This window comes from Ornithodoros turicata, chromosome 3 (assembly GCF_037126465.1).
Source record: "Ornithodoros turicata isolate Travis chromosome 3, ASM3712646v1, whole genome shotgun sequence".
Lineage (NCBI taxonomy): Eukaryota > Metazoa > Arthropoda > Arachnida > Ixodida > Argasidae > Ornithodoros > Ornithodoros turicata.
Genome location: NC_088203.1, coordinates 62,585,013 through 62,611,352, shown reverse-complemented (window position 1 = coordinate 62,611,352; position 26,340 = coordinate 62,585,013). Strand labels below are relative to the sequence as shown.

General features: G+C 45.0%; 1 long non-coding RNA gene across 1 annotated transcript; it reads right to left on the bottom strand.

Moving 5' to 3' along the window:
• Positions 1–3,510: 3,510 nt before the first annotated feature.
• Positions 3,511–7,480, bottom strand: LOC135387206 (uncharacterized). Its single transcript, XR_010420937.1, has 2 exons — positions 6,965–7,480; positions 3,511–6,795 (listed from the first exon to the last, which is right to left on the bottom strand). It is a non-coding gene; the product is annotated as an uncharacterized LOC135387206 (long non-coding RNA).
• Between the last annotated feature and the right edge of the window lie 18,860 nt (positions 7,481–26,340).

The window sequence follows — 26,340 nt, the reverse complement described above, 5'->3', positions numbered from 1 at the left end:
GTTTGGCCTCCGTCAGCAGATCCAACAGTTTTGGAACGCCGTCACTCCCGCTGTGTTTGTCGGATTAACGCCAAAATTTGCGTCCGAGTAGGTCTCGAATAGCTCTATGATCGGTCAAATCACACCACTTGCCGGTCTTTAGCGGTCCGGAAATTGTGGGCGGAGACACGGTCGCAACGCTGTTTTTGCACATTTTGGGGTACTTTTCCGGAAGGAAGCTCGCGTCCGACGGTGTTCATTTTTTGGGAACCTACTCCCCTTGACTTAGCAAACGTGGCGAAATCGACCGCAGCTCCCTAACCTTAGCGGTTCTCGAGTTACCGGTTTCCGTGTTTGCACTCTTCACAATATACATGGGACGGGTGGCCGCTTTTTCCTAAGACCGCTCCTATTGCAGCTACATAGTCGTGTGTAACATAGTTTTGAAGGTTCTCCAAGAGAAGATATTGGCTTTGCAGTTTTTCGACGCCGGCGTGTCTGGGTAACGACGCCCGGAAACGCTTCCCGCTGTTCAGTGCTGTAACTTGCTTACCTAACGTCCGATTTACCCGACATTTTGTGTGCGCATGCTCCGTTCCCTGCGCTACAACTTTCCGATTCGGACCACCCGTCAATTTCCAGCTGTTAGGGCGTCATTCCCGAAATTCCTGACGCCGGCCCCGTTCCGCGACATGTGTCCCCGTGTTCAGGTTGGAACCCCGCGGCGGATCCCAACCTCATTTTAATGGGCACACGTACTCAACACGGGCAAGACGTAGGAACTTGCGACACTTTTCTCTCTCTCTCCGTTCTCGAGTTAGGACCCCGTGGCAACGGCGGCTCCCTTATACATGGGGCCGGGGGCATTTTTTTCTATATCGGGTGTTTCTTGGTGTAGGAAGGTGAGTGAGGTCTCGTGTTGATGGGGAAAACGTCCTCTTTCCGATAGCATTGCTCTCGTGTTCGCGCCACTTTCCGTTCTCTTGATATGGCGCGAAGAGCGCCGCGACATGTGGCGCCCCCGGAGCTATCCTCTGCATTCTCCCCTCTGCTCAGTCGATGTTGGAGGGTCCATGTCTAGTTTAGCGGCGCCACTCGATTTCAAACTTGAGGTCTACATACCTGGATGGAATGATGCATGGTGCACCGTAATCCATAATAATGAAGCGGCAGTCGGTTCCACAAATTCTTCCAGAGATCAGTTTCTCATGGAAAGTTTCGGCAGCGGCGACCATGTCATCTCCATGCGCCCATTCTTTACATACGATAGCCTACGCACACCTCGCAGTCTTCCCAGCATGCCTTTCGCCTGTTCGTTGCTAAGACGCACAGCAACTCCGCTAGCGGATGACAGACGGCCTCCTCCTCACGCAATTGCTCCGCGCCAAAATTGGCACTGTCTTCTGCCAGCACAGTCCCGAACAACTGCGGGGAGGGGGGCTACCGCCTCCCCCGGACCCCCCCCCCCCCCCCCCGCGTGTAATATGTCAACCTAAACTGACCTAACCTCACTACACGAACCAGGCTCTATGTCTGATGCGTAGGAGTACCACAAATGACACCCGTCGAGATCTAGTGCTTTCCTTGCGCATTCTTGGCACAGAGGTGGCATCCAATGCATTACTCCATAGACGAAAGCGTGCTGGGCGAACGCATTGCATCCTGGACAGGTCCTGGTGGCACGTCATAGCAAACGTCAAGGCACACGTGACCTTAAAGGTCAGCTACGCCGATTTCCCGATGTGTTGAAACGGTTGTGATATTCAGAACGAGCACATCCTATTGCCCCCGAAACGCACCTTCGTTTCTCAATTTTGTCTTCCTATTACGAAAATTAATTCATCAAAGAAACCAAAACAAGCCATGGGCGCAGCCATTTTTGTGACGTAGATGGAATAAACCTGCTCCATCTACGTAGATAGAGAATCGTGCGTCTGATTGGATGAAAGCTGAGGCTTTCTCTGACTTCCCTGGCGTCTTCTCCCGTTTGCGAGGAAATCCAGTTATGGCCGCCGGCTACCATGAGCGTTTCGTCCGAGGTAATCCCGAGAACTATTGAACGATGGAAACAACCGCGAACTCACCTCAACATCATTTTCAGCGTGAAATTGTGATTATGTGCTCGAGAACTTCGCAGTTCAACCGTTCAGCTGCCATTCACGTCAACCCGTTTGCTGCTTTTACTACAAGTGCAGGAATGGGAGCGATTGAGCAACAACGTGAGAATTGGTGATCGTTTGAGCATATACCTGCAGGGGACTGGTCTTCAAAGAAAGAAGGCCGTATTTCTGCCCATGCACATCGTGCGATTGCCAGGCTTGTTACACGAGATACATATACTGTGCAGCATCATAGTTGCGACTGCAATGAACGACGTAGGAATGTATCGTGACCACTCGAACTGCATTCGTTGAACCATTCGTCGGTTATATGAAAGTGCTCATTAGAGTTGCCTCGCACAAAAAGTGTTGGATGTAGTTTTGTAGTGTGTTGTTTATCCCGTAGAGCGCATCGCGGCATGTAGGTCGAGAGACCTTATACGTATTTTTTGCATGTTTACTTGAGTGTGCGCATTGTTCTATACCACACGGGCCATATTTCATTCATAATAGTTTCGCAAATAAACACGTACGGGTCGACCTCATATTGCTTTTGCGTTAGGCATAGTGTCTTCAGATCGGGGTATGTGTATCCTGTTTGCTGGGCCCAACAGATGTTATTAAGGGTAGTGCAACATTTCCCACCTCTTGAACCATGCTAACATTGCCAGAATAAGGAACATTACACTGTGCTGTGTATTCCACACTCAGTTGTCTCGGGACGTAAACCCCCAATTATTATATTGGGTACTCCACATGTTCAACCGGTCAGCACTTCCCATATCCTATTTTTTTAAAACATGTGCTTAAAATTGCACAACTGCCACTCAAGTAACTTTGTCACCAAATTGGTCAGTGACAAAAGGTATATGTACTTTATCACAAATTTAATAACCTTGGTGGAAATGGTTGATGGTGTCCTCTGCCTTGTATGGTGCACTTCATAGCAAAATACACAATAGTCCAAATGTTTTCCTTGTCCACAAATGCCCTGTCAAAGCTGAAAGACTCCTATCAAAATGGGGAGCGGGCTTGCTTGTCTAGAGAACCAAATATGAAACTGCAGTGCTCAACGTAAATAACTGCATGCTCAGCAACTAAGGCTGGTGATGCCGAAGACCTAATATTTCTAGGTTAAAAGGAACAAAGGAGAAAAGACCACTGCGGCATATTAATGTTGTTTCAAAAGTATAACACCACAAAATTTGTGAGAGTCAGATGGTGTATGTAGTTATGTTGGTCACCTCCTGCACAAATTTTTAATAAGATTCAAATGCGTTGCTATCAACCAGGACCTAAGCCTGACCTATGATCTAATAATAATAATAGTATCTATCTATGACCTATATGGACCTTCACCACTAGTTTGGTCTAGGTTTCACACGTGGCTTCTAGTGAAATTCGAAGCTGCTCTGTAGAGCTGACAGGAGACTTGCAGAGTAGAGTATTTTTTATTTATATTTTCCAAAGAACATGTAAAAAACAATGTGCTGTACCAACTGTATTCAAAGAAATACAAATATACTTTGTCTTAGCTATGTGCATATTAGCAGACTACAAGTGACCGATGACACACAGTGGGCGTCAAGGGTGGGAACACAATAATACCACTCCAGGCACTGTCCTGAAATTCTAAGTCACCATTTGTCAGAAAGCAGTGACCACGCACAGCCTAAGGATCATATTGAGCTCCTACCATTATTCTTTTTATTGACAGCGTGTTGGCTGCCATCCAGTCCATGAAAGTGACCCTTATCATTGAAAGAACGGTTCAACAGCAAGCGAGCTGGTGATAGTGTCCATGATGGCGAGACCTGAAGAGGAGATACAAGAAGGGACATAAACACGCTATGTTGAGACATTGTGTATGTCCCTTCCTATCCCTCGTCTCAGGACTTTTCGCTATGGACCTTCATGATGTTTCCTTCGGCAAACTTTACATATTTTTATGCAGAATTGTGAAGGTACAGCCAGGCGCTGTTAGCAAATCACACAGTACTTTTCTTGAATCAAGAATCCATAGAAGGTACACAGTCTTCTTCAGCATTGCACACATCTATGGGACATGTTAATCACTTTGGAATGTCACAGACATGTCATGGAGGCCGGCACATGATTAGTGGTGCTGAACAGACAACTATTTGTCATAGTTTAGGCATAAAAAGCAGTTTTCTCACCTGCATGTTGAGACAGATGTATCTCTACATACTTTGCCATGACACAAATATATGAAGCAACAAATATACCCTCTACTTTATTATGGTTATTCGTCAACACTGCCAAGAATGTGGGAACACAGTCTTGTACCACCTACACTCTTCAAAATGACCTTCACGCACGACACATTGTAGGTCGACGAGACTCCAGAATGATGTCCTCTCCCTCCCCCATTAGCTGAAAACATTTTTCTACAACCTTGCATAAGGGGAAGTTAGTACAAGAAACGCACACATTCCTTTTTTGAGCGAATCAGTATTCAGAGCGTTACCATACTGTGGTAGGCCTGCAGTGCATTACGTGGTACAGCACACACTGTAAAAAATTTCACCGTAGAACATGTCCCCCATTCTAATGACGGTCTTCTCCAGTTTTTCAAACTGCCATTTCCCATAGTGCTTTATGGAATGACACAGTCTTTCTAAATCTTTACTGTAGTTTACTGGTTGTAGCAGAAAAAAAGACACCACTGTTTCCGATCACAGGACGCAAGCCATAAGTGCTATACGGAAACAGTACATGCTGCTCTCTAGCAGTCGTTCGTGTTTGGACATGGTATGGTGCATGCAGGGTAAATTCCATGGTTAAAATATCCAAACGTGAACAACTGTTAGATTACAACATGTAGAGTGCTCTATAGTACAGTAAAACCTCCAAAGCCGGACACCTCCCTACTTCGGACAACTCCCCATGATTTCATTGCACGGGCAGGCTCCCATTGAAACTACATGGGGACGAAACTCTCTATGTCGGACACCTCCCTATCATGGAAGTAGGATAGGGTTTTCCCTGCAAAGTCGGACAAAACCCTGGCCAAATTACCTCAATATCGGCCCACCTTTGCACCAAAAAGACCCAAAATGAGCCAGTGGCCTTGACTTTTGCCCCTTTTTTTCCCTATACTGGTCTCAGCATTTTGCTGCTTTAGTTTTTAGAGTCGAAAAACAAGTGCTGTCAGTCTACATTGTAATTCTTTATGTGAGCACTTGTCTTCAGTTTGTCTAGAGCCTCTGAACGAGAACTGCACCAAAGCTATGAGAAGTGGGCCTGACGCTTCAGAGAAAAGTCCTTGCTGCTCGAAAAGCTCCAGAGGTAATGCTATTGAGTAGAACCTGAACGGAATTGAATATACTAAAATCAGTAATAATTATCAGTGAAGAGTGGGTAGAGGTACCACTACCAGGCACCACCACCAGGTACCACTAAGGACCTTAAATTGAAGAAGGGGGACATAGGGGGATGCCGTCATATTCTGTAACTCGGACACCTCTATAAGTAGGAGACGCTTCGGCTGCACCCCGAGTGTCCAACATAGGAAGGTTTCACTGTATTTATGTTCCGTGTCATGTGACCACAAGCAATATATGCTTTTGCTCATGCTGCACAGCACAGGCGAATTGAGCTGCATGTGAGGATAATAACATGCAACCCGAGGCGCGGAGGAAAAGGCATGACTTTACGGTCTCTGTGTCGGTTGTTTCATGTTGTAATTGCATACCAGCTGGCCTGTACCTGAGAATAGGTTTGATGCATTGTACACGCACCATAGACATGCAGCATGTGGTGTGTTGTGATAGTAATGCCACTGCCAATTGAAGAATAATGCTCCAGGTGGATTGTTTCGGTACAATCTTGAACTATGCATACCAAGGGGTAGGGCATCTGCGTGACAGGTTTACCTGGAAGTAAGAATGTAAATGTTAGCTGAAGTCATAGAATAATTAACATTATCAATATACTGCTGCAGATGATACAAACAATAGCACACAAGTTGCTCCGATATGCTCTGCAGGAATGTCTCTGTACTCACAACATTAGTACAGCAGCTACAGAAAACCATAAAACAAGTTTTTGTATACATGATACCACTTGAATGCAACAAAAGCTTCTGCTGCACTGGCAGAACACCACGGCGGACAGATTTACCTTACTTCACCTGAGAAAAAGTATGTACTGTTGCACACATGATGCTGTTTGAATGTCTCGAAAAACATAATTTATGACCGAAAGACATCAACTGGAAGATTTCGATTTACCTTAGTCAAAACTGAGAAAAAGTATGTGCTGTTGCACACATGAAACTGCTTGAACTGCCCTTGAGCACTCTGGAAGAACACCTTATTTGTGACCAAAATACAACAGCTGAGCCAACATTAAATTTATACCTTACTCAGAATACACAAGATGTGCTGCCGTGCATATGATACGATGATACTGCCTAAATGTACTCTGAAAGTGCTGACACCTCAGGCATGGTTGCCCTAAGCAAGCGAGCAACAGCAAGGGTATGCGAACACAAGAAGTCGAGCACAAGTGATGGAATGCAGTTGATTAATTAGAAAATGAAATGTCTCAGTTCCAGGTGTTACTGTTCCGTCAACAAAAACAGATGAACTTCGAAGGGGCGACTGGTTGGCACTGGTGACAGCCTTATCAGCTTGAAACCCAGACGGTGATAGTTGAGACGTGGAGTGCGAGATTTTCGGTGGTGCCAGAATGCCTGCGAAATCATTTAACAAATAAGGCAATTCCAAATCTGTACTGAGAATACACCCGCTGGGGCGTAATCTCTAAAGGATGAAGCAGTAACTGACAGATAGCGTATTTTTCTCTTCTACGTGATGCAATTTGCACCGCATGACTGGCTTGTCTAACATTACGCGTCTTACCTTTATCTCCTGCTGCAGATAAGGTTGGCAGAGCATCCCGGACGAGACATCTTCGGCTTCTTGTGTGAAACAAGTTGCGCATTGCTTCCGTAACATTCGTATGAGCCAGATGAACAGATCAAATCGCTGTTTCGAAGGTGCACCCAGTCGGAGTTGTAACCGATTGTTGCAGTCAATAGATTTCTCTTTCGCCTTTCGGAGAATTGTGGTTTGAAACATTGGAACTGCATGCTGAAGTGTTCTTGCAGGCGGGAGCAAAACGCTCACGCATTCTCGGCACGCAGCACAGAACACGAATCACACCAGGAAGACTGTACTGGCCTAGCAAATGCTTTGCAGTCGAAGGAAGCCAAACTCACGTTCCTCGTAGGTTTAGTGAAGTCCAGAAATATACTGGCGCTCTAATAGCGAACTGTTTATCACTTCCCCAATGTGAATCTGCGCAGCAGACGGCTCGGCAGAAGAAACTGGCCGGCTTGGCGGAAGAAACCAAGCCAAAAGTCATGCCAAGCCGGAGCGCGGGCAGACCACCAATGTGTCGTCGACACAGGGTTTGCGGGCCACAAGACGGGATGTCAGTGAAACTAAAAATTCACTTTTTCGGAAAACCGCGAGGAGTTTGGGATAACTATTTTGCATACATAATCAGTGTTCCCTTATGAACACATCGTGTGAGTAACATTCCATTCTGTAACACTCGAAAATCGGCGTAGCTGAGCTTTAAAGATGGTGGCTCCCGTGATCGGCGGCCAAAACGTTTGTAAACGTTGTTGTTGTTGCTTCTAAAGCATCGCATAGTTTACGCTGGCAAAATACGTTAATCTCTTGGCTTTATGACGACAAAGGTTGTTGTCCGACATCGTACAGGATGGTACGGGTATTTACATCACCGCCAACGCACGACCACGAGATGTACATTGATGAATGGTTTGCATTGATCACTATTAGTTCCCGGGAACACCTCGCAGCGTAGGGAAATGATGTCATTGGACTGGTTAATCCACATTTGCATTCCGGCTGTTGCACGAGAGCTTTGTCGCACGCGTTTCTACCAGCCGCTTGGTATGCACAACGCTTTAGGAAACAGGAGCCTTTTGTCGGAATTGTGATGCATCCGCTGGGATAGAGAGTTACATTTCGCATGCCACCATACACGAATTTAATACCAAGGTACCAGAACGCACTTCTGTCGCAGGTTTTGCACACGCATGGTACAGGATTCAGTGCATGCACTTCCTGTTTAAGGAAGGGATCTCGAAGACGATTTTCATCTTGGTGTCTTTGAATCCAAATCCATCAATTTTCTCCAAATTGTAGCGCCCAGTAAATAAGGTGAGGTATAAGTACTGGATGGATGTAACAATAGACAACTGTATTTCGACCTGTGACTGGCTAGATACCTCAAAAAGTGGGTGGAGCCTCAGGTATAGGCAAGTCCCATTAATGGCCAGACTCCCTTTGGCATACACGGCACTGTACCGGAGGGAACGCGAGCGCCGCGCCGCGGCCAACAATTGACAACAACAAGGTTTCAGAAGAAACCGCAGAGCCAGTGACAACATCTACATCCTAACCCAGTTGATAGAGCTGAGTAGGAGGAAAAACGAACCACTGCTAGCTGCCTTTCTCGACCTGGAAAAGGCGTACGACGCGGTAGACCATAAGATCATGCTCGACAAACTGGACGACATAGGGCTGACACAAAACGAGATCACGCTCATAGAAAAGCTGTACGAAGAATGCAAGACGGTCTACACAATTGGGAAACATAAGTCGGGAGAGGTACACATTAAGGTTGCACTACGGCAGGGGTGCCCCCTCTCCCCCACACTCTTTAATATATACCTTAACGGCCTCCTGATGCGGCTAGAAAATGAGCCCCAGGGAATCACGCTAAGCACGGCATCGACAACCGGGGAGATAACCGAAACAAAGGTTACGTGCCTAGCGTTTGCGGATGACGTGGTATACTGGCGCGAACACAAAAAGATCTACAACATATGCGAGACATTTGTACCGAAGAAGCTGTGAGGGATGGACTAAAATTCAATACATCAAAAACTCTCTGCATGGACTTCAATGGCAATGAAGCAAGCAGCGGTACTTTCTACCTGCAAGGACACCATTTCGACCACACCGATGATAACAAATACCTCGGCGTAACACTGACAAGCGAAGAAGACTATCTCGCGAAGCACGAATCCAATGTACTAAAGAAATCAAACAAACTCAAAGGATACGTATGGAACCTAGCCAGGCACTCGTACAACCAATATACTGTTGGCCGACTCCTTTGGAAAACTTCAGCCGTCCCAGCCGTAACCTACGCAAACGACGCAATCGCCTTATCAACATCTACAATGAAGACTTTTGACAGACATCAACGCGAGTTGGGAAAGTGGGAAAGTGGAAAAGGAAAGTGGATCCTCGGCGGAAACTTCGCCACGGCAAATGCAGCCATCCAGGGAGAAATGGGATGGCACTCCGCAAGAGATGCAAGATCCAAAACTCACAACCTTGGACGTCTCATACACTTAAAAGAAACATCTATCGCGAGAAACGTATTCTATCACATAAGATATTGCGGTTTGAAGACAAGGTGGATCCAAAAAGTGAGTCAATATGATAGAAAATACAGCCCTGGAACTACAGCTTTTTCCGGCGTTATTAATCCTCTTGTCGTACATTTTAATCCTTAAACCATGACATTTAATCCATTTGGCATCGGAATTAATCCTCCTTTCATTATTTTTAATCCTGATTTCACATAATTTAATCCGTTTCTCATGCAATTTAATCCAACTGATTATGTGTGGGCTACATGACTTTTTTGTGTGTATTTTGGGACAATTCCCATGTGTACGCATATTGCACATGCTTTTCACTAATATTGTGGGATTTTGCACCATAACGGGATACTGTGGGACTGTCAATCTGGATTACGGTGTTGTGGGACTATTCCCATGTCTACGAGTATTACCCATGGTTTTCATTAAAAGCGTGGGTTTCTGCATTGTAATGGGATACTGTGGGACTGCCAATCTGGATTGTGATATTGTGGGACTATTTCCATGTCTACAGATATTACATATGCTTTTATTAAAAATATGGGTTTCTGCATTGTAATGGGATACTGTGGGACTGTGTATATGGATTACGATATTGTGGGACTATTCCCATGTGTACGGATATTGCCCATGCTTTTCATTAGATATGCGGGTTTCTGCACTGTAATGGGATACTGTGGAACCGTGGATCTTCATTACGATATTGTGGGACTATTTCCATGTCTATGGGTATTACCCATGCTTTTCATTCAAAATGCAGGTTTCTGGAGTATAACGGGATACTGTGGGATTGTCTATCTGGTTTAGGATATTGTGGAACTATTCCCATGTGTGCGGGTATTACCCATGCTGTTCGTTAAATATGTGAGTTTCTGCACTGTAATGGGATACTGTGGGACTGGCAATCTTGATTACGATATCCTGGGACAATAAGCATGTCTATGGGTATTCCCCGTGCTTTTCATTAAAAACACGGGTTTTTACACTAATGGGATACTGCGGGACTGTCAATCTTGATTAGGGTATTTTGAGACAATTCCCATGTCTACGGGTATTGCACATGCTATTCATTAATAATGCGGGTTTCTGCACCATAATGGGATACTGTGGGACGGTCAATCTGGATTTTGGTATTGTGGGACTATTCCCATGTCTACGAGTATTACCCATGGTTTCCATTAAAAATACGGGTTTCTGTACCGTAATGGGATACAGTGGGACTGTCAACCTTGCTTACGATATTGTGGGACTATTCCCATGTGTGCGGGTATTACCTATGCTTTTCGTTAAATATTCGAGTTTCTGCACCTTAAAGGTACTGTAAAGCAGCACCGATCAAATGTCATTTAGTGTGGCTGTTCGATAGTCCAAGCCATCATGACAAAAACAGCGCAAGTTTCATTCCAGTCGACCGTGCAATTAATTAGAAAATTACAATTAAAGATTACGGGCAACACTGCACTAGGTATTCGAAATGAATCCGTACTCCTGACACATACGGCGACAACCACGTTGCATGCGTATAACACTGGACCCGACAAAACAATCCACCACAATCCACCATAAAATCCGCCCCTGCAATCCACACAACGATCCACATCTGAGGATAAACGGATAAGCGAACTGAAATGAAATGCTGAGCCGTTGAAAAAAATGTGTCAGACGTTCAAGAAGCCAGACAGCGTTGGGACTTGTTTGTTCACAGAGGTTCACAGAGAGAGTTTGTTCGTTCGAAAGAGGCCGCGAACAGAAGGAGCGCGCAGGCGCAGTAGAGAAATAGGGAGAGCCTCCATCGAACAGCGCTGGGTTACTTCGCAAAAACAGGGGTTAACAGGTTAAACTCTTAGCAGGGGTTTCAGAATGCATAAGTAAACAGGAAAACTAATAATATGGTTACTAAAATAACGAAGTTCCGATGTAATAGTGTGTAATACCAATTTTCAGTGTTGCCCGCTGTACAGGGGGTTGTTTGACACCAGGCGTCGCACCGCTCCACTACGCCGCATCTTTCATGGCAAATTTAAAATATTTATAGCGCGTTGTCGGTCGTATGGTTCCGCATATGGTATTTAGAAGCAACAAAGTCTCTAGTCACATCACCGGCATATCATGCTTGTCTACTGCTTTACAGTACCTTTAACGGGATACTGTGGGACTGTTGATCTTGATCACGATATCCTGGTACTATATGCATGTCTACGGGTATTCCACTTCCTTTCCATTTAAAACATGGTTATTTGCACTGTAATGGCATACTGCGGGTCTGTCAATCTGGATTACGATATTGTGGGACTATTCCCGTGTCTATGGGTATTACCCATGCTTTTCATTCAAAATGCAAGTTTCTTGCAATATAACGGGATACTGTGGGATTTTCTATCTGGTTTAGGATATTGTGGGACTATTCCCATGTGCGCGGGTATTACCCATGCTTTTCATTAAATATGTGCGTTTCTGCACTCTAATGGGATACTGTGGGACTGGCAATCTTGATTACGATATCCTGGGACTATAAGCATGTCTATGGGTATTCCCCGTGCTTTTCATTAAAAACGCGGGTTTTGGACGCGCTAATGGGATACTGTGGGACTCTCAATCTGGATAGCGGTATTGTGGGACTATTCCCATGTCTACGGATTTTACCAATGGTTTTCATTAAAAACGCGGGTTCCTGCACTGTAATGGGATACTCTGGGACTGTCAATCCTGATTACGATATTGCGGGGCTATTCCCACGTCTACGGGTATTCCCCGTGCTTTTAATTAAAAACACGCGTTTTTGCGCTGTAATAGGATTCTGTGGATCTGTCAATTTGGATCACGATAGTGTGGAACTATTTCCATGTCTACGGGTATTACCCATGCTTTCAAATTCAAAATGAGGGTTTCTGCACTGTAATGGGATACTATGGGACTGTCTATCTGATCACAGTATTCCATTACAGTGCAGAATCCCACATATTTAACAAAAAGCATGGGTAATACCCGCACACATGGGAATAGTCCCACAGTATCCTAAACCAGACAGACAATCCCACACTGTTCCGTTATACTCCAGAAACCTGCATTTTGAATGAAAAGCATGGGTAATACCCATAGACATGGAAGTAGTCCCACAATATCGTAATGAAGATTGACGGTCCCACAGTACCCCATTACAGTGCAAAAAACGCGTTTTTAATGGAAAGCACTGGGAATAACCGTAGACTTGCTTATAGTCCCAGGATATCGTAATGAAGATCGACAGTCCCACATTATCCCATTACAGTGCAGAAACCCGCATATCTAATGAAAAGCATGGGTAATATCCGTACACCTGGGAATAGTCCCAAAATATCGTAATCCATATACAGAGGCCCACGGTATCCCATTACAATGCCGAAACCCACGTTTTTAATGAAAACCGTGGGTAATACTTGTAGACATGGGAATAGTCCCACAACACTGTAATCCAGATTGACAGTCCCACAATATCCCGTTATGGTGCAGAAACCCACAATATTAGTGAAAAGCATGTGCAATATGCGTACACATGGGAATTGTCCCAAAATACACACAAAAAAGTCATGTAGCCCACACATAGGCACTTGGATTAAATTGCATGAGAAACGGATTAAATTATGTGAAATGCGGATTTAAAATAATGAAAGGAGGATTAATTCCGATGGCAAATGGATTAAATGGCATGGTTTAAGGATTAAAATGTACGACAAGAGGATTAATAACGGCGGAAAAAGCTGTAGAGGGCACACTGTCCCAAATGAAAAACAATGGACAAAAATAACTACAGCCGAAATCAACGCAATAGAAACTGAAGATTGGCGAAGGAACATTGCAAAGAAACAGAGCCTTATGCTGTACAGTGTCCACAGGCCCGAACCGTCGGTCTCCCATGCATACACAGGCGACAGGGGCAGCGCACTCTTATTTCAGGCGCGAACGGGTTCACTGCTAACCAGCGTTAGAAGAAGTCAACTGTTCAGCAACGTGGACCCACCTACGAACTATGTATCAGCGCCCCAGAGACCATATACCACGTCCTGGCGGAATGCCAGGACTCAAAAGTGATGACACCGAATAGTAAAGAGGAAGTAAATGACACCGAGGCGATCGTCACTTCCATACTGTGGCAAAACGAAACCGAAACTGAGGAAACCAGCGACTGACTCGAGACACTAAAGAGCCACCTCGTGAAGTGGGAGCAGATGAAGCGGAAGAAGAAACTGAAGGACTCCAGTTAATATCTCGAATATTTTTGTGTCACCTTGTACATACTATCTTTTTCTTTCTTTCTTTTTTCTTTTTAGCACCTGTGGCGTTCTTTTAACGACTGCCCTGATTCAAAATGGATGAGGTGCGTAACTTCACTTCACTTCACTCGAGGAATTGCGACGTCGTTTTCCAGCGGAGTTCGGTCTCCTTACTTCTCCTCCGTGGCAACTAGCGAGAGGAAACAGGCGAAAAGCATGCTGGGAAGAGTGCGTAGGTTATCGTAGGTAAACAATGGGCGCATGGAGATGACATGGTCGCCGCTGCCGAAACTTTCCGTGGGAAACTGATCTCTGGAGGAATTTGTGGAACCGACCGCCGCTTAATGATTATGGATTACGATGCACCATGCATAGTTCCATCCAGCTATGTAGATTACAAGTTTGAAATCGAGTGGCGCCGCTAAACTATAGACATGGTCCCTTCGATTTACTGTATTTTGCAGTTCTTGAGCGTAGTACAAGGAGCTGAATGCTACTGTAGAGGTCGATGGTGTAGTGTGGCGGAGCGAGGCAAGGGACTACCAAGAGACACAAGAGCCAGACTAAGAATGATTTATTGCTCACGCACAGGGAGCGAGCTAAGCTCGGTTCGTGATCATGTCGATGCTGCTACACAGTCCCCCCGCTGGAGGAGACTATAGGTCTCCAAGTAACGGTCTTGACTGGAGGGCGCGGTGGGGGCCGCGCGCTGGGTCCAGAAAAGCCAAGGAGGCCGCAGGCGAGACGTTCAGGTTCGGGAGATGAGCTGGCTTCAGTCTATCATTTGAAACAGTCTCGTCCCTTCCGCTGATCTTGATCACGGAGATCTTGCGAGAGAGGTCACGGAGGCGGTGCGAGAGAGGACAAGGTGAGGACCTGAGTACGGCGGTTGCAGGGACTTGCGAACAGCATCAGTCCGGAGGAAGACGTGGGACGAGGTCGAGACGTCCGGGCTGACGAAAGGAGAATGGCTGTGGTGCGTTCGTGTCGATACTAAGACGGGAGGAATGACGACGGCACGTGGATGTGGGAAAGCTTGGCATACGTCTTGAGTTCGCGGCAGGATAGCGGGCGTTGACCTTGATTGTAGAACGTTGTTGCCGACGGTCGATGTAGTGCGCTGTGCGTCGTGCTGCTGCGCCAGTGATCAGCTCGCGTCGTGTCAAGTGGTAGTAGGACGATGGGTGCAGCGTGATGTATTTCCGCGAGCGTCTTCCAGAAAGTGTTGCCGAGCTGACGCATGTGCGGCGTCAGGGCGTAAGGGGAGCGACGTACCGATACCGGTAGTGCTGGAGCGTGTTGCTCATTGAAGGGTCGCTGGTGATGTTGGAGAGTTCTACCGGCACCGTCCTAGCGTGAGGCCACGACCATCCGCCCGCTGGGACATTCCATCATCGCCGGTCAGGACTCATGTAGAGGGACACCACCTCCTCTACATTACTTTGTGGCAATCAAAAACACATCTTACAAATATGGTTTCCTGGTGACTAGGACACATTACACTCAGAACAAACATGAAACATGCCTTCCGATATCCTAGCAGTGTACTGTGCAGCAAGTCCTATGCACCCGAACCGTGCCACTGACCTGCCATCTGCTTCTGTGGCGGCTGTCCAGGGTTGCTTTTTGTTCACCTCTGTCCTACATAATTTGTGACATGCCACAATATGCATATAGCTGTCTTTACCACACAAATGTTGTGTATGACATTGCTTACGTGAGTCAGCGCAAGGAGAAGTAATTGTTATGGTTGCCGTTTAGGTTCCTCGTGTGCCGTGTACTGTATTGAAGTGAATTTTTTCTTGTAGGCGGCGCACAACCTTCGGAGCCTCAAAAGCTGCTGCATCATCCTGTGTCGTCGGTTGTGAGCACTGAACATGAAGAACAGAGTAGGGACATGCTGAGAAACGTAGATTCAGGCTCTACAGAGTATTTCACCGATGAACACAGACTCATGCAGGACAATGCTCACTACTACATAGCTGGCCGTCTTGTTCACATTTTCCTGAAGGAATCATCATGTACACCTGTTCAAAAGCACCGGTTTCCGAAGACCACAGCCTTGTTTCGCACAACCAGTTTCTTGCCCTGTTTGTTGCTGATGATGTACTTGGAGAACTATTTACAGGCGTCACGTTCCTTGAGCAAACTGTCTCAAATGTGTTTCAAGACTGGAGGTACTCTTTCTGCAATCTGCGAAGGAAGTTTCACCCGAAAAGGGTGTTCTCATGCTGCTTTCTGCACGTTTGTGTGATCAGAGCTTTGTTTTGTTTGTGATTGTTGTTGTGACACATGTTTAGACCAGTTTGTGCTGATGTTCTGCCATCTTCGTTTACTGTGGTATCTACGGCTTCAAAACCGAGAACTTGTAAAGGTGCCCACTTGCAAGCGAACAGTTGCTGCAAGAATGACTCAGAAACTTTAGATATACCACATGCAGCAGTGACATCAAATGTGTGCTCCTTGAATACTTGTTGTGCTGCTTAGACCCTTGTTGTGCTTCTTTGTTTTCTACCACAGTCAACATTGTGACATGCTGCTCCCACCTTATGATATGGAGGATGGTAACCAAATGTAAGGGAATACGCTGTGCAAGCAGCCGCCGGCTCTAAAGCGAAACGCACCGCCTCCAAAATATTGTCGCCACCGGCGCGCGTACTCGGAAGATCTCTGATTGGCTGCGCAATATATGTATAAATATTTGGATGCTCATTGGTCTAAAAAACTGGCGTCACTTTCCTTCGTGCTGATTGGGCGAGAGTCATTTGACTGAGGAGCGAGCATCCGAACGCGCGAACCGCTCAACGGAAGCCGTCGAACGGAGGAGAAAGCAAGCCATCGACTTTGGCTGACCTCACTCAACTCATGTGAAGAAGGAGAAGAAGCAAAACGACAGAGGAGACATCGCGTCTGTCCGGCCCACTGATCTCGATTGTAAAAGGCTGGATGGCGGATAGGGAGCGCGAGCGTGAAGAAACCGGCCGCCATCTTACTGTACCCACAACAGTCGCCGCAGCGATCATGGCAACTTCTTGCAATTACGGTCGTACCAACCGTACTGGCAGGGTTACAGGGCCTAAATTTATACCGGTGAGTCACTCTTCATCAAGGAATAAATAGGCGTCCATTCTGTATATTTACTTGACCATTATGAAGTGTTTTTTTTTTTTTTTTGCCCAAAACGAACACTGGATGCAGGTTGCTTGATCGCTCTTCCGACGTTCAATCGAGCACACTTGCATTTTACCCGGCGGCAAATACAGTTTGAGTGCATAATATGCTTGAAAGAACATGTTACACTACATAGGTAGTGTTGTCATCAATATATGTGCGAGCACTCGAGCGCTTTTTTGCATGCATTGCTAGCATGGTACACGGTGTTCTTTGCGGAGGCAAGTGCCACATTCATTTCTTTGAATTACCTTCGCGCACAAGTTCGGTATTACGTCATAATGAGACCACGATTGTCACAATTTTTCATCTATTGGTATTGTTTTGTGCCTTGGTTTGATTTCTGACAAAGAATCCTACGTAACGGTGGTGTGGCGCGACTTGAATAACGCCTTTGTGTCTGAGCTGTATCGTCAGCTTGTTACGATAGTAATAATTTGTAGCGTGTCGTGCTATTTGTAGCAGTTTTTAAGGCAAAAGTGGTCCCTCAATACAGGTTTCGTCATGAGGGCTACCTAGTGAATAATCTGTGCAGTGTGATATGGCTGGGTGTACAGGTAAGTATCACGTTCCTCATCCACTGGTTTCTACTTTACAGGAAGGAACAACCTCAGTGCACGCACTGTGGTTAGCCTCTCTCACTTTTGCATATTTTCTTACATGTTCACATCAGAAACACACCTTACACTTTAGGCTCCTTCACCCAGGAATATAATAATTAAAGATTATAATTCTTTTTAGAAGAGTTCCCCATGTTCTTTGTAGAATAGTTTTTAATCTTTTTAATTTTGAGAAGATACTGGGATTGTAAACCATGTTTTAAACTGATGTTTTAACATTTGTCCAATGCATTTATTAAACAACATATTCATTTTTAACTGGTTGCACCCAAACCAATGTTCTGATGTATTATTTCCTTTGTTGTCGATGCACCATAAAAATTGGAATAATCATCATCAATGCAGGTTACTTCACAGCTGCCTCGACATACTCAAGAATTGGGTGCAGAACCTGCGTAATGCCCACAAACTCCACAGCACCTCCAGAAAGTAAAGGCATATGTGTCACATGGGATTTTTAAAGGCATTCACAGTATATAATACTTACCTTGTATGAACTGTTGTAGATCTAAGCAGCCTCTACAGTACACTCTCAGAAATTAAAACTTGTCATGGAACAGTGATAATTATTCCAGTTAATAGGCATGCACATGTACACTATAAGAAGAAAATTATTTATTGAGAATGCCCTACTGTTGATCACACTCATGCAGCTGTAGGTTTACCTTCGACCTCTTGGAACTCTTTGTAGTTGCCTTAGCTGCAGGGGGAGTGTCATCCAGCATGTCAACTACTTGCAGAAATATTGACGTATTTAAGATTATGACACAGTTTGAAGGGTTTCAATTCAGGAAATTTGCAGTGGCAGGGCCTGCCAGAGTGAAACCTACTGAATATTTTATGGTGTCGAAGTGGCAGTTCCTCCAGGATAGGAATATCTTAGATGGGAGCAAAAAGCTTGAAACTAACAAAGTGTTGTTTGCATTAAGCAATTTGTAATACACTGAACACATAGGCAGCAAAACAAAAATTTAAAATTCAGCATGTATGAAAATTGGGTGCAACAAATTTGCATAATGTACGTGTACATTGTCATTCCTGAGATATATATTGCCATTGTAGCAAGGTCACAAAACAATAAATGTAGCCTTTTGCGACCTCCCTGCACGTTCATTGTATCCTGAAACGCATAACTGCAAGAAATAAATCTTGAACTTGAATAAACTTGATGTTGTATAAACTTGACATAAAATGTTGAATAATATAATGAATGATATAAAATATTGAATAAACTTGAACTCGTATATTCTCTTTACTCATCATCAGTGATCTTCATTACAAAAGCATATCGTGTTAGACTTTTTTGTTTGCGTTTCACAGACTGAGTACACGAGGGCCAAAATGACAAAATCACAACTGTTTCAAGCTCCAAATAGTCCTGTTGCAATTTGAAGACCATACGTGGAGCTGCATTTTTTGGAACATGCTCCACATAACAAGCATGACAAAGTCTGCACTGGATAGCAGGACCCCGTCCCCAAGCAGCTTTTCTCACGCTGCAGTTGTATTCAACAAAAGCACGTGAGTGCTGGAGAAGGACATATTCAGTTTGGCACAATCGCGCCTGCAAATAATCAGAACAAATAAAGGAAGAAGCAAACAAACATCAAGGGCTGTACTTCAAAAAGAGATGAGTCCTGTGTCTCAAGCAGGTGTTACCACTTTCTAAGTAACTTAATTGATTAAGCTTACATCACTACCTGATTAACTGTCCTAACGAGTGTGATCTAATTGCGTGAAGTAATTATTTGGGCTGCTTCGGTGTGTCCATATTTACGAGGCAAAGCACCGGTGTCGTTTACTAAAAGACTTTTTCTAAGGCGATGCTTGATATAAATCATACTAAACGCATACACGGCTAAAACAACGGCTGTGATTCTACAGAACGATCCCTTTCTGCCATGCGAGTATATCTTTTCCCGGACCGTTCTTTATGGAACACTTTTTGTCCAGAACGCAGTACGGGATATTATATACATGGTTGTTGTTAACCTCAAGTCGTTTCTTATTGAAATATTGGCTGGGAAACGTGCTGTAGTACAACCCCCAGCGCTGCACTGCAATGACGGTCTAGTTTCGGAATGCAAAACATAACGTAATTAAAGAATCGAACGGCAGGACACCTGTGAAATACTGTTAGGATACATCAGTATACTGGCACCTTACAAAATTGTGTGATGACAAACAACGACCAATGCTTGCAGCGCAATAAATACTCACAATCTCTGTTGCCTCCCATTGTTTTCTATGGGCACACACAGCACTTTAGGGCCCACCAACATGGCGGCCCGAAGGCACGCCTCTCCCCCACGAGCCCCTCTCCCATGCGCGATCCAGCCTTTATACATAGAGATCAGTGGTCCGGCCACGCGTGCTTCTCAGACTGCAACCGTTGTGCACGCAGACGCTAGGGGGTAGTTTGAGGGTTTTGAATGCTTTAGATTTAGATTGTGGCGAACTGTTAATGTGAGAACGGAATGGCACATCCACCTCATCATCACAACAGCGGGAAGACGAACATGACATGGAATCCCTACACCTCCAAAGGACGCAGAAATCGTCAGAGAGGAAGTCTGCACTCTTTCAGACGTACTGCAGAGTAGTAGGTACTGGACTCTCATAGTGCACAACGCCCAACTGGCCTGAACACGATTTAATTAGCAATTAGAGCTAATTGGGACCCCCCACATTAATCAGCACCCTCCAGGGAGCCACCACACTAATTGGGGAGCATCTAACTCGTGTCCAGACCAGCTGAGCGTTGTGCACTATGAGAGTCCATAAAAAAGAAAAAAATAGATAGAGATAGAGTGGAGAGAAGAAGTTTAAGTGAAGATCAACGACGCCATCTTGAAGAAAGCGGTCCGTAACGGCCGCTGACCATCGACGGAGCACAGAGGCAGGTTGCAAAGCATTGCAGCTATGACCACCAGTTCCGGACATCCTGTGACGTCAGCTGTGACATCATCACGGCATGTCTGGGGCAAGTTAGGACAGCTCTGGGCATGCAAGGAGAAAAACACTCGTAATACAGAGGCTGGTAAAGCAAGAGTATGCAAACCATCAATAGCTAACAAGAAAATAGAATTAGCTACACAACAAATGATCCCACCACAACAGGAGTGCAGAACGATGCGACTGCTCTATCCGACAGCCAGGCAGAGAACTGACTCGTAATGGTTTTTTTCTCCTGTATAAAGCCCGGCAGCTGCACCCCCTAGCGGTTACTTTCTCAACTAATCTCACAACAAAATTATTAAGAATCACACCAGCGCTACTCCCATTCCCAAGGCAGAAGAAGATAGAAAATGGCGGGGATGCCTGGACAACAGCAACCAGCACCCGACGTGCACTGACACGAAAATCGCAAACAAATTGGGAAGAAAGTTGGCGAAAGCATTAGTTACACAACAAATCACCTCACCACAGCAGGAGCGCAGACCGATGCGACTGCTCTGCGTTACAGCCAGCCAGAAACTGAGCGAGCGCGGGGAGCGCACGTCTGCTTTCCGCGACAGCCGGAGAGAAACTGACCGGGGCGCCGCTCCGCGGCCGCTACGCATACGCGCTCCTAGCGCCCTCTGGGGCGACCACCTCCGAGAGGCTAAGAGTGAAGAGCATTTCTGCGCCCCCTGCTGGCCGTTCTCATTGGTCGTGAGGCTAAGAGAGAAGAGCATTCCTGCGCCCCCTGCTGGCCGTTCTCATTGGTCGTGACGTCATCCTATTGTCTCAGGGCTACCCTGTTTTTTTCCACTAATGCTCCTTTGGTCAATCTGCAATGAAGCCACAGTATGACGTCATCATGCACCTGCGTGGCTCAAGGACGCGTACGCTCTAGACAGGGGACCTATTATTTATTGAATCACTATCCCATGATTATTTCCTTTATTCTTCTATAACGATTGAATAGCAAACTATTGCAGAAGAGCACCATGCATGAAAGCTGATCGTAGGAATTCCAAAGTCTTACTAAATGACACTTGCAAAAGAACAAAATATCCCAACACGTGACTCCATCAATGTCAAATAAGAGGACTAGGCACTCAACAAATCAACACAGAGTACGGGTAAACAGGAGCGCAGAACTCAGGGTAGCGCTATCGTCAAGTCAACAATGTTCGTTGTCAAAAAAGAAAAAATACAAAGCGTCAACAAAGGAAAGCATGCATATCGGGGCATGTCAGAACACGTCAGGACAAATTGTACGACTGCTGGGCAACAGAGGAAAACAAACAAACACTTGAACAGAGTGAAAAAGACACTCACCATCATTTTCCCGTTCACAGCATTCCCTCATTGTAAATCAGCTCGTCACAAAATCCACCTGCATCGTCGAACACCATTCACCAGTGACGAACCACACATCCTCACCCCATCAGAGGCAGACAGAACCCCACCGAAGCTACGCTCTTCCACTGACGGCCAACGCCAGGAGCAGAATTTGCGTGTCCAGAGCCGTCAGCGTCCAAGAGAGAAGTGAATCCCTGCGCCCCCTGCAGGCCGTTGTCATTGGTCGTGACGTCATCCTATTGTTTCAGGGCTACCCTGTTTTTTTCCACTAATGCTCCTCTAGACAAGGTCAACCTGAAACAATACTGTTGCGGTATGACGTCATCATGCAGGTGCGTGGCTCAAGGACGCGTACGCTCTAGACAGGGGACCTGTTATTTATTGAATCACTATCCCAAGGTTATTTCCTTTATTCTACTATAATGATTGCATAGGGAACTATTGCAGAAGAGCACCATAGACAAGAGACGATTGTAGCATTTCATTCCCAAAGTCTTACTGCACAGGGAAAAAATAATGGTTCAGCAAGACATATCCATCCCAGCCGAGAGCCATGCAGCTAAGTGAATAATGACGCTTTGTTCCTCCAGAATAAAGTCACACACCTGTCCCCCTCGCGGTTACTCTCTGAACTAAATGAATCGCAAAATTATTAAGAATAGCTCTACTCCTATTCAAGGCAGCACTATCGTCATCGTCAAGAATATTCCTTGTACAAAAAGAAAAAAACTGCATGTAGAAGGAAAGCATGTCAGAACAGGCCCAGGCATGTCAGCGCATGTTTGTCAGACAACAAGGGGAAAAAAGCGAAAAGAAACAAAGAAGAAAACCAGCATCAAACTATTTCTAAGCACACGCACTCCTCTTATTCAAAAACAGTGCTCATCATAAATCCGTCCAGGGCAATGCACACCATTTTTCTATTGCTACAATTTTTTTTCCAGTAACGGTCAATGCATTGCTACAGACTGCGTGACGTCATCACATCCTGTCTGAAGCAGAAGACAGCGGCAAAGACTCCTATCATTCATTGAATCGCAAGATTATTTCCTTTGTCCTACTCTTAATGACATTCATTCTCTCATTAAAATTCAACAAAAAAGCACCCTGCATATTAACGATTTTCACCCCAAAGGCTCATCATGGTCATTAGAATTACAGTAAACTACCACTGCTCTTCTAAAATAATAAGTGAGACCACTCAACATCTCCTCCAGGCTTATGTAATACATGACCCTTTCTATGCTCATACATTCGTTGTCTGAGGCTACACCTGCGAGCAAAAAGACGCGGAAGCCGGGGAGGAAAGTTCCATTCGCGCACGCCAAAGCACAAGACAGAACGCCTTTACGGGAACATGATGGCATTCTTACCATATTAATGATTTTCTACCTTGCATTGCAGTTTAGAAACACTACTACAAAACTATAATTTTAGGAACTCATTAAAATTCTACTTTCTATGGAAACTATAATTGCCCTATTACTTGGATCGCTATTAATGAAGCGCTCCAATTTTTTCTCTCTTCCCATTTCAGCCTTGTCATGCAGTGAAGCAGACTCACATACAAAATCATTAATTTACACTGAGGGTGCCGTGAATTCAGGAATTCCTATCCTGTGCTCAAATGCAAGCATTTCTTCACGGATACCTTTAACAGCTGACTTCCTCAACATACCGAGCTCCTAACAACATCTAACAAACAATCAGAGAAACCCTCTTCTCAGCTGCACCATGCGACTTTCTTCTGCGTAAAATCGGTGATTTGAGGAAGAGAGCAGCGAAAAATTGCGCGCACTTGTGCTTGACTTAAAAAACCTGAAGCATATGCCAATAAACCAAGAAAAAGACACTCATGTCTGGTATCTGATAGTGCCACATACACAGACGCACTGTCGCAAAGAAAGCACAGGACAGGGATACACAAATTTCCTTAGGTGAGCAGGGAAAAGGCTTAAGACCTCAGGAATAATAGCAGAGTCACTGGACATCGCTACGCGGCCTACACAAATAACAAGATAATAGCGGCGGGTAAAATTGCAACACTGCTAAACAAGCCCCAACATGCCATCATGACGTCGCAAACCAGGAAAAAGAAGCACGCGCGCACACACAGCAGCTCAGGAATGCACAAGGAGAGGTGCTTTATAGGAATTTCTACTCCACACACTCAGATACCAGCATTTCTGCACAAATACCTATAACGGCTGACTTCCTCAACATATCGAGGAAAGCGAATACTGACACTCAACATATAACAAAAAACAAACAAATTCCATTCTCATGAACTCTCCTCTGCCGAGCGGCTTTCTCCTGCTCTACCTGGATGCTGACTGTTTCCCCTCATCTACATTCTGAGTAAAAGCAGTGAAAGGAGAAAAGAACCGCGAAAAATTACACGCTTTTGTGCTCCAATAGCTGTAACTGCAAGAAACCGTAGCGCACGCCAATAAACTGAGAAAAAGACACCCATTTCTGCCACCAGATAATTCTTGCATAATGCCACATACACAGCCGCATTACCCTTGCGTAAAGAAAGCACAGGACAGGGATACACAAATTTCCTTAGGTGAGCAGGGAAAAGGCTTAAGACCTCAGGTAACCTCACATCGCCACGCGGCTAGCACAACATGACACCAACAACATACTAGCAGCGGGAAGAATTGCAACACTGCTAAACAAGTCCAGACATGCCACGAGGACGTCACAAATCAGGAAAAAAGCACACGCACGCACGCACAGAGTACAACGCATTAAACACACGGTGCGCTCAGGAATAATCGTAGCGTTACCGCACGTCACTACGAAGCTCAACGTCTAACCCAAGACGACAGCAACAAGATATTAGCGAAGAGTAAAAATTGCAACACTACTGAACAAGTCCAGACATGCGACATCGCATACAAAACACTGCTCATCGGGGAAAAGGCCTAAGCCTGCGGCGGATCATCATAGAGCATACACAACTTCATTTTTCTATTTTGCGTAAACTAAACGCGGTCTGCTTGGAAAACGACGTACAAATTTTCTTAGGGAGCAGAGAAATATAGAAATTTCTACTCCGTGCTCAGATACCAGCATTTCTGCTCAAAAACCTTCAAAATTAAGCACTGCTTACTTCGTCAAGATATCGAACACCCAACAAAATCAAACAAACAACCCCACTTCCACTGGTAGAACACTATTCAGCTTTTACGCAGGAGGCTTTCTTCTACATAAAAGTAGAGAAAATAAGAGGAGCGAAAAATTACACGCACTTTTGCTCGCATAGCTATAAGAGAAAAAATAAATAAAATAACGACCCACACGCTAATAAACTGTGACAAAGACACCCATTTCTGCTATCAGATAATTATTGCATAATGCTAAATACTCATTTGCATTGGCCCTGCGTGAAGAAAGCACAGGACAGGGATACACAATTTATGTTAAGTGAGCAGGGAAAGTCACTTCTACTCGAACAGCTTAATACCATAAAGTCTGAATTTTTGCAAAGAAAATAAAGCTTGAACAGCGCTACGAAGGTGACAGGCACATACTAACAAACAAACAAACACTTCTTCGAGTCTGTATTATCTTTAAAAAATAACGAAAGCACACAAGAAAATCAAATCGGCTAGGTAGCCTACCAGACGTTGTGCCTTAAAGTTGGCTGCACGCAATGCGCGGAAGCATGCTGTGAACCCAACTTGCGGTTTTGCTGGATGCACATGAAGTCCGATTCCAATTGGAAATCGCGCTAAGGACGTGCCAAACGCGGAGTTTTCGCAAAATTAATCACAATACCTGGAATTCTGTTCATTTTAGCGGGAATGCTGGCGCTTGTGCTCCATTATTCGAAATTTTCGAGTATTCCAATTTCTCGATTATCAAATTTTCGAATACGAATAGGGTTCGAATATCAACAATATTCGAACAATATTCGAAATTTCGAATATTCGCACACCTCTAGTGAATACTGACACTCAACAATATATAACAAAAAACAAACAAATTCCATTCTCATGAACTCTCCTCTGCCGAGCGGCTTTCTCCTGCTCTACCTGGATGCTGACTTTTTCCCCCCTCACCTACATTCTGAGTAAAAGCAGTGAAAGAAGAAAAGAACCGCGAAAAATTACACGCATTTGTGTCACAGGACAGGGATACACAAATTTCCTTAAGTGAGCAGGAAAAAGGCTTAAGTCGTACCGCTCAGGAATAATCGGAGAATCACCGCTTATCGCTACGCGGCTAGAGCTTTAACAGCGCTACGAACGTGACAGATACATACTAACAAACAAACAAACAAACAAACAACAGCAGGACCGGCGTCGGGCACTCATAAAATACCCTGCCCAAAACAAAGACTTCGCCAGGTTCGCGAGGCAATTCCATTAAAAACGCTCGTCCTATCCTACAGATAGCAATGCAAACGCGACTGCCCTTATTTTTTAAACCACTATTTCACGCAATAGTACATAAATGTATCACTCGTG